This window comes from Portunus trituberculatus, chromosome 40 (assembly GCF_017591435.1).
Source record: "Portunus trituberculatus isolate SZX2019 chromosome 40, ASM1759143v1, whole genome shotgun sequence".
NCBI lineage: Eukaryota > Metazoa > Arthropoda > Malacostraca > Decapoda > Portunidae > Portunus > Portunus trituberculatus.
In genome coordinates this window covers 26,803,134-26,817,811 of record NC_059294.1, presented here as the reverse complement: position 1 = coordinate 26,817,811, position 14,678 = coordinate 26,803,134, and the positions used below count along the sequence as shown (strand labels likewise).

Below are 14,678 nucleotides of genomic sequence, written 5' to 3'. Positions count from 1 at the left end.
AGGGCCAGCCAAGGGCAAAAAAAAGAAAGTTAGAAAAAGGCCCACTTGAGCGCTGGCTCTCCAAAGAGTACAAAAAGTGCCAAAACCGTCAGCCAGAATTAGGGGAGCAAATGCCTCGATACCTCCCTCTTAAAAGAAGACAAGTTGTAGGAATTCGGAAATACAGATGCAGGGAGGGAGTTCCAGAGTTTACCAGTGAAAGGGATGAATGATTGAGCGTACTGGTTAACTCTTGCATTAGAGAGTTGGACAGAATAGGGATGAGAGGAAGAAGAAAGCCTTGTGCAGCGTGGCCGCAGGAGGAGGGAGGCATGCAGTTAGCAAGATCAGTAGAACAGTTACCATGAAAATAGCGATAAAATATAGAAAGGGATGCAACATTTCGGCGGTGAGAAAGAGACTGAAGACAGTTAGTCAGAGGAGGGGAGTTGATGAGACGAAGAGCTTTCGATTCCACCCTATCAAGCAAAGCTATGTGACTGGAACCCCCCCAAACATGCGAAGAGTACTCCATACAGGGACGGATAAGGCCCTTATACAGAGTAAGCAGTTGGAGGGGCGAGAAAAACTGTCGGAGACGCCTCAGAACACCTAACTTCATAGAAGCTGTTTTAGCAAGAGATGAGATGTGAAGTTTCCAGTTAAGATATGATCATTACATGGATAAAGATATGATGAAAAAAATCATCACAAGCATGATATGCCCCAGGCTGGAATATGCAGCAGTGGTACGGTCTCCGAGCTCTAAAAAGGATTTAAGAAAATTGGAAAGGATACAGAAGATTACTGCAAAGATGGTGCCAGAATTAAAGGACTTCACATATGAAGAACGACTGAAGGAAATGGGACTGCCAATCTTACAAGATACAAGAGAACGTAGGGACTTAATAACAATGTATAAGATAGTAAATGATATTGAAAAGATAGACAAAGAAAACCTGGTGCTGTTGACAGAAGAAGGAAGGACAAGAGGACATGAAAAGGTCAGGATGAGGCAGTGTGTGAAGGATATTGGAAAATATAGTTTTTTCCACACAGAACGGTGGAAAAATGGAATGCATTGGATAATGAAGTTGTTACAGCATATAGTGTGCATAACTTTAAGAAAAAAATAGATAAATGGAGATATGGAGACAGGACACTATGAGCTCCGCTTGAACCCTGTACAATACAACTAGGTAAATACAAAACACACACTGTTCACGTGTTCAGTAGCAATGATTTTGCTTGTAACTTGACAGGTGCGCTATATTCTGTGCTGTCCTTGGGCTTTCGATCATTAGCCAAAATTTACAGTATTCTTTGTGTAAGAAAATAAATACATCCCATGTGGTGTACAAATAAGGAAGTTTCGGTTTTATTCGCAGAGCGGATTGTACATATTACCATGGGAAAGCAAGCAATCCATCACAGTACAATGAGCGATTCTCTCAGGTTCTCATAATCTTAACAGCCAGCACACACGTTTGAGTCTGTAGTCTCTTCCAACCAGAAGGTGCAAAAGCCACATAAATTTCTACAATCTCTATGGTGATGTTTATTCTAAGACGGAATATAAACCTGGCAGATTTGTTATGCAGAAAATGTATCGGTAAGATCTAACGTAGCATCTTGAATATCTTGTACACTGGCAAAAGTAAGGAACACAAGATTATGGAACTTTAGAACATTGAAAAGCGTGACTCCGCGAACTTCTGATAGAAAAGGCGTTCAATGAAATCATGCTGCAGCAAATATAGTTTTCAGCTTTGACTAAGGTAACCAAATAAACGAAGGATATTCTTAAAGGACCTCACAGCTTCATCCTTTCCCTTATAAATATATATATATATATATATATATATATATATATATATATATATATATCAGACATGGGAATAATTATGAAAAATGATTAGGATTTTATTTTTATCATTCTCTGGAATACTTTTTTGATCGTGATTAAATTATGATCACTTGCTTTTTTTTCATATTTCTGATTATGATTTGATTATGATTACTTGAGTTTTGCTTTTTTTATTATGATTATTTTTTTGTGTGCGTGATTATGATTAGATTATGATTATAGTCACATTTCGCTGTGATTATTCATGAAAAAAAGACAATGATTAAGTACGGGACAATGCCTAAATAGGTGGCAAATTGTATCTGTGAGGTACACTTTTACATATCTGAGCACAGTAATATATAAAACTGTTTAAATGACATGCTAACTAATGATGGAGTTTGGAAAGAATGCTGGGAGAACAAAAAAAAGTTATTACCTATGAAATGAAGAAATCAATGAGAGAACAGAAGAAAAGGACCTGGGAGTAACCATTTCTAACATGTCGTTTTAAAAGCATATTAACAAGATCACAGGGGAAACTTATAATCTACTTAGAAATATCAGAGCAGCATTTACATACATCGATGAAGATATGATAAAAAAAAATTGATACCAACATTGATATGTCCGCGTTTAGAGTATGCAGTATTAGCGTGGTCACCAAATCTAAAACAAAGACATCAGGAAGCTGGAAAGAATCCAGAAAGCTGCAACAAAAATCCCTGCTTATCTAAATGAATATAGTTATGAAGAGAGGTTGGAAAAACTGGGATTAACAACATTGGAGGAAAGGAGGGAGAGGGGTGATATGATAGCACTATATAGGATAATGGAAGGGATAGACAAGCTGGACAGAGATGATCAAGTGAAACATAATATGAGGAGCACCAGAGCTGCTATATATCCTCACGGATATATAGCAGCGTGGAACAAACTTGATGGTTAAACGGTGCGTGCAAAGACCACACAGAAATTTAAGCAAGATTTTGATAGAATCGGATCAGGAGGCAGGACAGCACGAGCGCAGTGTGGCTCTTTTGAGTATCTCACAACTAGGTAAATACAACTAGGTAAACACACACGCAATGGTAGCCAGTTCCATGATTGATACTCAGACATATAATAATGTAGTCCTGTGGCCTAGGCATTCTCCTTTCTCACACCATGGCCTTTCATATATTAACAGTATAACCACTGTTCTTTAGAAATATCACAACAAAGAACTTGATATAACTACAAAGGTATCTAAATTTCAAGTATTACAAAAGTCTCAACTTAGATCCCTTCAGCTAAAATAAAGTTTTCTTTTAGTACCAAAGCTCGTGGGCGATTTACATTATGTTACCGAAAGATATTGCAGCTGCTGATTGAAATGTATCATTGGTTTTGGTGGGAGAGCCAGTGGTCCACTTTGCACCACTGGTCCACTTTACCCCACCTTCCCCTATATCATGGTAGACAAGCAAGTACAAACATGAGACGGTGCCAATGCTTTCAAAACATACTTTGACTTGAAAGTAAAGTGTTTCATGGAAATTACAAGTAAATAATCACATTAATCACATTTTAATTAATAATTATCAAGAAAAATTTTATTATGATTTTATTGTGATTATCACCGCAGAGTACATTTTGATTATAAATAATTATAATTACACAAATTTTATGCTTTTTATTATAATTTTATGATTTTTACGTAATCACAGCAATGTATTAGCATTTTTTCATTACTTGTCACATTCTTGCCCATGTATGATTATATATATATATATATATATATATATATATATATATATATATATATATATATATATATATATATATATATATATATATATATATATGCAGATGAGGAAAAGACGAATTGAGTAAGGGTAGTGAGAAGCTGCATTAACCACAGGTTCGCGGTTTAAGGCGGATCGTACTACTCACTCATCTGGACAGTTGGTTCTGGTTTTCGTAATCTGAGGTAAGAGACGCTCCAGATTTATCTAGTAAAAGGTTGCTGTGAGGAGTCATCATTATTCAGAATGTTCTACTTCCATATCAAACACCCATATCTGCGTCATGAGCCCATAAAGGAGTTGTTAGTGTCTGATACATTCCTCATTTTTTTCTCTCGCCTTAAGTCTTCCCGATCTTGTATTTTCTCAGCCTGTTCTCGTCCTTAACGTGATAAAAAAAAATCCACAAACGGTACTAGCTGAGTCCTCCAACACCTGAAATTCATGCTCTTTATATGCATATATATTTGGCAAACGACTCAATCTTCCAGTTTGCTTGGTGTCACGGTGGACGACCAGGTGACCTGGAGACAGCATGTCACCACTACAGAAAGGGATTGTATCTCACATTCATCCTCCCCAAACTCAAGTATAGGTCTGTCTCCCCAGCGTGGTATTCCTCCCCCTGCTCCTCTCAACAGCAGCAGTAAGAGAATGTGCAAAAGAGCGTGTGCAGAGTTATCCTTGGTCCTGTCTACGACTAAGAAGACACCCTGACCACCCTTAGTCTGCCCAAGCTGTCTACCAGACACCGGGAAGACGGAATCAGTCCAATGGAGAATGTCTACAAGGATAAAGGGGATGAGGGATATTCCCTACAAAGCGAGATTGAAGATACTAAATTTGCAATCCTTAGAGAGACGTATGATAAGAGGAAACCTGATAGAAGTATTTAAGTAGCATAGTGGTTATAACAAAGGGGACATGAACAAAGATTCTAGAATCAGTAGCCAGGATAGAACCAGTTCAAGCTTGAGAAATTCAAGTTTAGGAAAGGGGCCTCCGTGGTACAGTGGAACCATGCGGGCTTTGGGGACCGAGGGGCCTCCAAGTGCACAGGTTCCTGGCCACGGTCCGAGTGTTGCATGGGTAAAGGCGGCGTCAAACTAGCACTTTTTCCGTCTTGTCGACGATATCCGTCGTCTTTTTACTGTTCTGTCGACTCTTTCCGTCGTATTGAGTCAGACGAAACGCACAGTTTTTCTCTAACATCAATTTTTAGTCAAATTAAGATCTATGGTTTCTAATCAACAATTTTATAACAAAATTTATTTTTGTTAATTGGAATGATGCTATTATCCTAACTTAAGTTATCCTAACTTGATAAAGCAGGTTCTTTAACAGTGTGGTAGATGAACGGAACGGACTCAGTAATCTTGTCGTTAGTGGTGAGTAAATAAGGAGTTTTAAAAAGAAAATTAGACAAATTGATGTATAAGTATGATGGGTGGAATTAGGTATATACTTGTAGTTTTGTTCACACAGGGACTGCCATGGGTAGGTCTGGCGGCCTCTTGGAGCTTCCCTCATTTTCCTATGTTCTTGTGTTCTTATGGAGCAGCTTGAGGGGCGGGCCTGCTGCGTCACCCATGCACGTGACATCTACTCCCTCTTCAGACGCCTCGCCCTGTCCGTGTCCCTTTGTATAGCTTCAGTGTGTACTGTATATACTGCAATTTTGATAAACCGCTTATTATTATTGTTATTATTATTATTATTATTATTATTGTTATTATTATTATTATTATTATTATTATTATTATTATTATCATTATTATTGTTATTATTATTTTCATTTGTGTTATTATTATTATTATTATTATTATTATTATTATTATTATTATTATTATTATTATTATTATTATTATTATTATTATTATTATTATTATTATTATTATTATTATTATTATTATTATTATTATTGTTATTATTATTATTATTATTATTATTATTATTATTATTATTATTATTATTATTATTATTACTGTTGTTGTTGTTCTTATTGTTGTTATTATTACTATCTTTATTATTATTATTATTATTATTATTATTATTATTATTATTATTATTATTACTATTATTATTATTGTTATTATTATTATTATTATTATTATTATTATTATTATTATTATTATTATTATTATTATTACTATTGTTATCATTATTATTATTATTATTATTATTATTATTATTATTATTATTATTATTATCATTATTATTGTTATTATTATTATTATTATTATTATTATTAGTAGTAGTAGTAGTAGTAGTAGTAGTAGTAGTAGTAGTAGTAGTAGTAGTAGTAGTATAATTATTATTGTTATCATTATTATCATTATTGTTATTATTATTATTATTATTATTATTATTATTATTATTATTATTATTACTATTATTATTATTATTATTATTATTATTATTATAATCACCATTATTATTACCATAACAGTAGCAGCAGCAGCAGCAGCAGCAGCAGCAGCAGCAGCAGCAGCAGCAGCAGCAGCAGCAGCAGCAGCAGCAGCAGCAGCAGCAGCAGCAGCAGCAGCAGCAGCAGCAGCAGCAGCAGCAGCAGCAGCAGCAGCAGCAGCAGCAGCAGCAGCAGCAGCAGCAGCAGCAGCAGCAGCAGCAGCAGCAGCAGCAGCAGCAGCAGCAGCAGCAGCAGCAGCAGCAGCAGCAGCAGCAGCAGCAGCAGTTGCAGCAGCAGCAGCAGCAGCAGCAGCAGCAGCAGCAGCAGCAGCAGCAGCAGCAGCAGCAGCAGCAGCAGCAGCAGCAGCAGCAGCAGCAGCAGCAGCAGCAGTGTTGTTGCAGCAGCAGCAGCAGTGTAGCAGCAGCAGCAGTTGTTGTTGTTGTTGTTCTTGTTCTTGTTATTATTATTATTATTAGTAGTAGTAGTAGTAGTAGTAGTAATGGTAGTATTATTAATATTATTATTATTATTATTATTATTATTAGTAGTAGTAGTAGTAGTAGTAGTAGTAGTAGTAGTAGTAGTAGTAGTAGTAGTAGTAGTAGTTATAATTATCATTATTATTATTATTATTATTATTATTATTATTATTATTATTATTATTATTATTATTATTACTATTATCATTAATTTCACTATCATCATCAACGTCATCATTGTCAATATCATTATTATCGTCATCCTAGCATTATCATCATTATCTTTCAAAACCTATCCTCTACCACTTTAAAGTTTTATATTTTAAGTTTTCGCAAGACTTCAGTTTTGCTATGCGTTGACTGTGCCGCGTCACAAAGCTGTCCACGCTCAGGGACACTGCACCTCTCTATAATATTTCTATACGTTTTTCAGCGACTTGACAGAGACGCAATCCTGCACTGAAATCTGAAACACACCAATAAGTTTTATTGACTAGATTACACACATAGAAAACTAATTTTCTGAAAATTCCCCTAGTACAGGTATCAGGAAGATAAGTACCTCTGTAGGCCTCCAATGTAACCACCGTTGATTAATTGACCAGCTGAGCATGCTTCAGCTGCCATCAAGTATTTACATGAATGGAAAACATAAGCTTCATGCACATGTATACTTGTAAAAAGAAGGAAAAATCATTTCCGTTTCTCAAAATACATTAATTATTTATTGTATTAGTTACATATTTGTGTACTATAAATGGCGGCCATCTTGGAATTTGTCTTCACACAGACCTTTTTTTTTATGCAGGAGAGAAGCCAGCCAAGGGCAAAAAAATATAAAAAAAAAAGGCCCACTTGACTCCTGGTTCTCTAAAAGAAAAGTAAAGAGTTACCCAAAATTAATGAACAAATGTCTTGATATCTCCCTCTTAAAAGAAGTCCAGTCGTAGGAAGTCGGAAATACAGAAGCAGGCAGTGAGTTCCAGAGTCTACCAGAGAGAGGATGAATGATTAAGAATACTGGTTAACTCTTGCGCTAGAGAGCTCGACAAAATAGGGGAGAGAGGAGGAAGAAAGCCTTGTGCAGCGAGGTCTGCTATCACACACACACACACACAAAAAAAAAATAAATAAATAGAATAGATAAATAAATAAATAAAATAAATGATATAGAATAAAATAAAATGAAATAAATAATATATATATATATATATATATATATATATATATATATATATATATATATATATATATATATATATATATATATATATATATATATATATATATATATATATATATATATATATATATATATATATATATATATATATATATATATATATATATATATATATATATATATATATATATATATATATATATATATATATATATATATATATATATATATATATATATATATATATATATATATATATATATATATGCATATATATGATTAAATAAATAAAAAATAAAAAGGAAATAAGAAAAAATATTTGTGAGAGATATTATTGAAGGATTTGGGACCTCTGATGAAAGAGATTTTTTGATCAAATGGTCATCAGTGTTTCTTTCGATTTCTTCGGACCAGGATAAAAAGTTAATTTAGTCACAAACAGAACTTCAAAGTCAGCCATCAAACTTAACTTTCCAGATGTGTGTGTGTCTGTGTGTGTGTGTGTGTGTGTGTGTGTGTGTGTGTGTAATACACCTCGGTCGTCTGCTGGTCACCCAGCCAGTCTTCCCCATTACGGAGCAAGCTCAGAGCTCATAGACCGATCTTCGGGTAGGACCGAGACCACAACACACTCCACACACCGGGAAAGTGAGGCCACAACCCTCGAGTTACATCCCGTACCTATTTACTGCTAAGTGAACAGGGACCACACATTAAGAGGCTTGCCCATTTGCCTCGCCGCCTCCGGGACTCGAACCCGGCCCTCTCGAATGTGAGTTGAGCGTGCTAACCACTACATTATGTGTGTGTGTGTGTGTGTGTGTGTGTGTGTGTGTGTGTGTGTAATTCACTGTTTGATCTGCTGCAGTCTCTGACGAGACAGCCAGACGTTACCCTACGGAACGAGCTCAGAGCTCATTATTTCCGATCTTGGGATAGGCCTGAGACCAGGCACACACCACACACCGGGACAACAAGGTCACAACTCCTCGATTTACATCCCGTACCTACTCACTGCTAGGTGAACAGGGGCTACACGTGAAAGGAGACACACCCAAATATCTCCACCCAGCCGGGGAATCGAACCCCGGTCGTCTGGCTTGTGAAGCCAGCGCTCTAACCACTGATCTACCGGGCCGTGTGTGTGTGTGTGTGTGTGTGTGTGTGTGTGTGTGTGTGTGTGTGTGTGTGTGTGCCATACATCCAAGGTCGTCTACGGGCCACCTAGCCAGCCGTTCCTCTGCGGAAAGAGCTCAAAGGTCATCCCAACCGATCTTCGGGTGGGGCTGAAACCATTCACACACCACACACCGGAACAGCGAGGCCACAACAACTCAGGTTACATCCTGCACAGTACCTATACTAGCTGCTATGTGAACAGGGTCTACACCAGAGGTTTTTAACCTTTTTTTTTTTCCCACGTACACCTTTACAGATATTGTTTGTCAGCCATGTACCTCCTTCCTTTTGTCATAAGTGGAAAAGAAACACTGTGTATTCGTAAATTCCGGTGGGATTGGCGTACCCCCTGCCAGACCCTTGGTGCATCCTCTGCAGGGGTATGCACACCACAAATTGAAAACGCTTAGGTTATAGGCTCGCACATTTGCATGACCGCGCCAAAGAGTGCTAACACTAGCAGCTGCCCAGTGTGTGTGTGTGTGTGTGTGTGTGTGTGTGTGACGTCGTAAGGGCTTTGGTAAAAAGCAACAGATCAGAGAGAGAGAGAGAGAGAGAGAGAGAGAGAGAGAGAGCAAGTCCAAAATTACCCGGTGTCTAAAAAGCCTCCCTATTGAGGAAATAAGTTATAGACAGGAGGAAATACTGAAGCAAGGAAGAAGTTGACGAATTTATCAGTAAAAAGGATGAACGACTGAAAAAACTGCTTCTCCATTGCATTACGGAGTCAGTGCGGGCAGTGGGGAGCTGCACCTAGCCACATGTTCGCAGTTCAAGGCGGATCGTACCAGCTTGTTTCGGCAGCTGCCTCTGACGTTAAGAAACCACAGAAAGAGGTGAGCCAGATCCATCAAGAAAAAGATTACTGTGATGCGCACAACATTTTTCTTTCTTTATTGGTAAGCATCTCATCGCCATGGATGGTGTCATTTTGCTTTTTATTATTCTTCTCTTGACTTGCTGTCACTTTTTATGATGTCGGTATCATATCTAAATTCAATACGTATATATATATATATATATATATATATATATATATATATATATATATATATATATATATATATATATATATATATATATATATATATATATATATATATATATATATATATATATATATATATATATATATATATATATATATTTTTTTTTTTTTTTTTTTATACAAGAGAGAAACTTGCTAAGGACAACAAAACATTAAAAAGGGCCCACTTGAATGGAAGCTCTCTAAATAAAAGAATAGTAAAGAATTAGCCGAAAGTCTGAGACAAATGTCTTGATACCTCACTCTTAAAAGAAGTCAAGTCGTAGGAAGATGGAAATACAGAAGCAGGCAGAGAGTTCCAGAGTTTACCAGAGAAAGGTATGAATGATTGAGAATACTGGTTAACTCTTGTGTTAGAAAGCTGGACGGAATACGAATGGGAGGAAGAAGAAAGCCTTGTGCAAAGAGGCCGCAGGAGGAGGGGAGGCATGCAGTTAGCAATATAAAAAAAAGCAGTTAGCATGAATGTAGCGATAAAAGATAGAAACAGATGCAACATTTCGGCGGTTAGAAAGAGGCTGAAGACAGTCAGTTTTAGAGGGGGGTGATGAGACGAATAGCTTCTTGATTCCATCCTATCTAATAAAACTGTGTGATCGGAAACCCCACTAAACATGCTAAGAGTACTCCATACAAGGACGCATATATATATATATATATATATATATATATATATATATATATATATATATATATATATATATATATATATATATATATATATATATATATATATATATATATATATATATATATATATATATATATATATATGCACAACAAAGAATATATAGAAATAGAAGTAAAAAAGATTATGCTATCCCATATAATTTTCTCAAAGGAAAGTTTAATCCCATTCCCTAGAAATATTATATTTGCACTACAAACTAAAATGTGCACTGGTTTTATCTTTGGAAGTTTTGTATTGTCTGTCTAATCGATCAGCATATCTTACCGCTGTGACATGCGCTATGTAATTTAATCTGAAAGCTCCAATGACAATAGTAAAAACTGTTGACTTAGTTGAAAGTGCAGTGCAATCGTAATAACCTTAAGGAGAGTGAGTTTATGTAAATATAACGTCAGTTCTCTTTAAAGGTCTTGGTTTGTTCAATAGAATGGACATCAAAATTAGCAACTTGCTCAACTTGAAGTTGAGAGTAGTTGCTGCCGCTGCTGTTGCTACTGCTGCTGTTGATGATGATGATAACGATGATGATGATGATGATGATGATGATGATGATGATGACGATTTTGTTATTGTTGTTGTTGTTGTTGTTGTTGTTGCTATAATTGTTATTGTTATGATTATTTTTATTATTATCATCATTTTCATAATCGTTATTATTATTACTATTATTATTATTATTATTATTATTATTATTATTATTATTATTATTATCATTATTATTGTTATTATTATTATTATTATTATTATTATTATTATTATTATTATTATTATTATTATTATTATTATTTTTATTATTATTATTATTATTATTATTATTATTATTATTGTTGTTGTTGTTTTTGTTGTTATTTATTTTTCATTATTATCATTATTATCATTACTACTATTATCGTCATTATCATCATTATTGTTATCGTCATTGTAATACAAATAACAGCATTCATGAAGGGCCTTACCGTAATGGAGCACAGTGAGCTTCATGCCTGACTTTATGCACACATGTTGCCGCTTGTTGGAGAGACGAACCTGTTTTACCTAAGTCTTCCCAAGCATTGAAATAAACACTAATTCTGAGAAATCGTGACTTAAGTGATCAGTATTTTCCTCCTTAGATTACATTAACAACATCGAACAACTTTCGAAGTGAAGATTTGGGTGAATTACGTTGAACCTCGTCAGGTAACCCGTTCACTTGCACTGCATGTGAGGAGTAGCAGACATGGTAATATTTTCCTATTCTGAGTCTATGAGTCTCATCGAGTGACGTCAGTGGGTTGCGCGAAGAATGTAAAATCTTTTCCTCGTTTTCTTTTATTCGTGTTGTGGCTGCAGGGCCCTGACCTTCACTGGGATACAAAACCCTGCGCGCACCGCTGTACCGCGTCATTCAGCTACATTCGTCGGTGGGCGACAGACTCCCGCTCACTAGAGCTCGCTCATTCATTGTATCGGTGGCAGAAGGATCAAGGACTCAAGTGTTTGTGAAGTGCCACTCTAGTCAAGATACACAATGTCAAGCGAGTCTTCCACAATGGCAGGGGAGGTTGGCAAGGAGCATCTCTCTGAAATAGGAGCGACAGTTGCACTAGTGGTGGGACATAGTCTTCTGGCTGCTGGGGTGCTGCTGTTGTTACTGCTACTAATTTTCACATGCACTCGTCGTTTCATACAAAAGAACCAACCGAAGACTCTCGTTCCGCTGCCTACACCTCCCGTGTGTCGTCGCCATCTCTCTGTCCACACTGTTTATCCTCCCACGCCGCCCATCACGAGGCAGCAATTGTCCATCTACACCATCTGCCGTCCTACTCCACCTGATAGTCCCTTAATCTCCATTGGCAAGTCGTCTTCGTCGTCGCCATCTTTCCTGTCATCACCACGTCTCCACCGTTCTCTGCTGCGAAACATACCCCGACCACACCACGTCCAGCTGCCGGGAACACCTCCTCTACTACCCCACCAGATCCCAGCAGTCGCCTCCTTGCCAGGCAGCCCACAGCTCAAGGCACCGAGACGCAGCAACTCACTGCCGGGGTGGCCCCACCTGGCCTCCGCCGACCCCTGAGCAAGGTTGGCGAAAGTCTTCTCGGTCACCCAACCTGACCTTTACTGGGTTTCCGACGTGGACGTACGCACGTGAGACAAAACTGTGCCCATCACCTTGAATGTGTAATTGCTGTGACGTTGTTGGCTCGCCGAGACGCTGGAGAACGTTACCAAGAGAAACGCAGCAGTGTCAACACGCGTCACCTGTGCAAGTATGTCAGCCGCAGCAAGTATCTATTGGAGGTAGACGGAGGACGACGACGACAGTGTCTTCCTGGAATGCACGTGTTTCATCGAGAGTCTTAAGGATCTAAATAATCAAATGCTGATAAGGACACGTAAAGGTGTCAATGAATGAATCACGAGCAGCCCGGATGTAATTACTAGTGCCACCACAAGGCGCCGCGCTGTCTGATGCAATCCGAGGGCTCGTCACAATGCTGGATGCTGATTGGCCCAGTACATCTTGACGTCAACGCCAACCTACATAGTGTGGTAGAAAGTTGCTGACGTAGAGCAGTGTTCTATTAACTGGGAGAGGTTAGGGTTCCTTGCGTCCCACTTAGCTTCCAGTTGGGTCTGATGAAAAAAAAAATAAATAAAAAATGTTGAGTATCATGTCGCTTAATTCCAAGGCGAGATCACCAACTTCGCCAAAAGTGACGCTCACAATGCTACACCAGAGAGAGAGAGAGAGAGAGAGAGAGAGAGAGAGAGAGAGAGAGAGAGAGAGAGAGAGAGAGAGAGAGAGAGAGAGAGAAATAAATAAATAAATAAAGTAATATAGTACTGATGTAATTAATTGTGATATATTCCTTTCATTCAGCAGGATAGATTGACTATATATTGTTCTCTCAGATCGATTATTTTTGGCATATCTGTATTAATACTGGGTAGGAAAACCTATCACTGTTGAAGGAAGGATTTCATTCAGTGGAGTTAGCTTGATGGCGAATGTAAGAGAGAGAGAGAGAGAGAGAGAGAGAGAGAGAGAGAGAGAAAGCCTTGAGACATTACGCTGTCCTACAGCTTTGTCTGATCACAATCATTCATCATCATGCCTGGTATTGTATACTTATCTGCCACTGAATATTGGAAAGTTTTGGTAATAAAATTCATAGAACGTTTTCTTTTGTTTTTTCTCCTTCAGCCATGAACAAGAATTTAAATATTTCCTTAATCGTAAATGCTTCAGAGTAATTTCTTGACAGAGAGAGAGAGAGAGAGAGAGAGAGTCATGCCTATCTTGCTCTTTTTCCGGAGCATCTGCTCCTGAACTCTCTCTCTCTCTCTCTCTCTCTCTCTCTCTCTCTCTCTCTCTCTCTCTGTCTCTCTCTTCCGCCAGCCGTAGCAGCCTTGAGACCTAAACAAATCACCCTCGATATTTAGCCGCCTCACTCTTACTTCCTCTCTTCCTTCTCCTTCTTGCTCCCTTCCGGCCGTCTAAGGTTTCTTCCACCACACCTTGTCAACACTTCCTTTCTTCCTCGCCAAGGTCTTCAGCCGCCACAGGAAGTTTATTCTTTTTTCAAGTTATATTACTTTTTTTTATCGTGCTGCACCTCCTCACTATCAGTTTCTGTAGCTTCACATTCTCTTTCATTAATATTCTATGTGTGGTTGTCGTTTTTTTTTTATTTATTCATCATCCTTGGCTTCACTTTTTTTTTTACTAATTATATAAATGTTGAAAAAAAATAATCATAATTTTCAGTCTTTTCGTAAAGATTATTTATTCACAGAAAGGAGACTCTCAAACGTTTGAGTTAAATGCACTTAAGGAAAACAAATATAGTACTGAGTATGTGAAGGTCAACAAATTAGAAAATAGCAAAAAAAGATGTATCTAAATATAAAGAAAAAAAAAATGTACGTCAATATAGAAGAAAAACAAAATAAGTAAACAACAGATGACTAATAAGTACAAGATCTTGCCAAATATAGAGTAAACACTTTCATTTGTGCTTTCACCTTGCCGTACGCTGTGGCTGCAGAAGATGGACAGGTCTCACTCCACAGCATCTTCCGTAATT

The 14,678-nt window shown here is 37.2% G+C and overlaps 1 long non-coding RNA gene across 1 annotated transcript in view; it reads left to right on the top strand.

The window, feature by feature from the left end:
• LOC123516304 overlaps positions 1-13,772 on the top strand; it is a 15,381-nt gene extending 1,609 nt beyond the window's left edge. Inside the window, exon 2 of the long non-coding RNA XR_006678155.1 lies at positions 13,607-13,772. This is a non-coding gene — a long non-coding RNA (uncharacterized LOC123516304). The remainder of the gene's footprint in view (positions 1-13,606) is intronic.
• Positions 13,773-14,678: the final 906 nt, after the last annotated feature.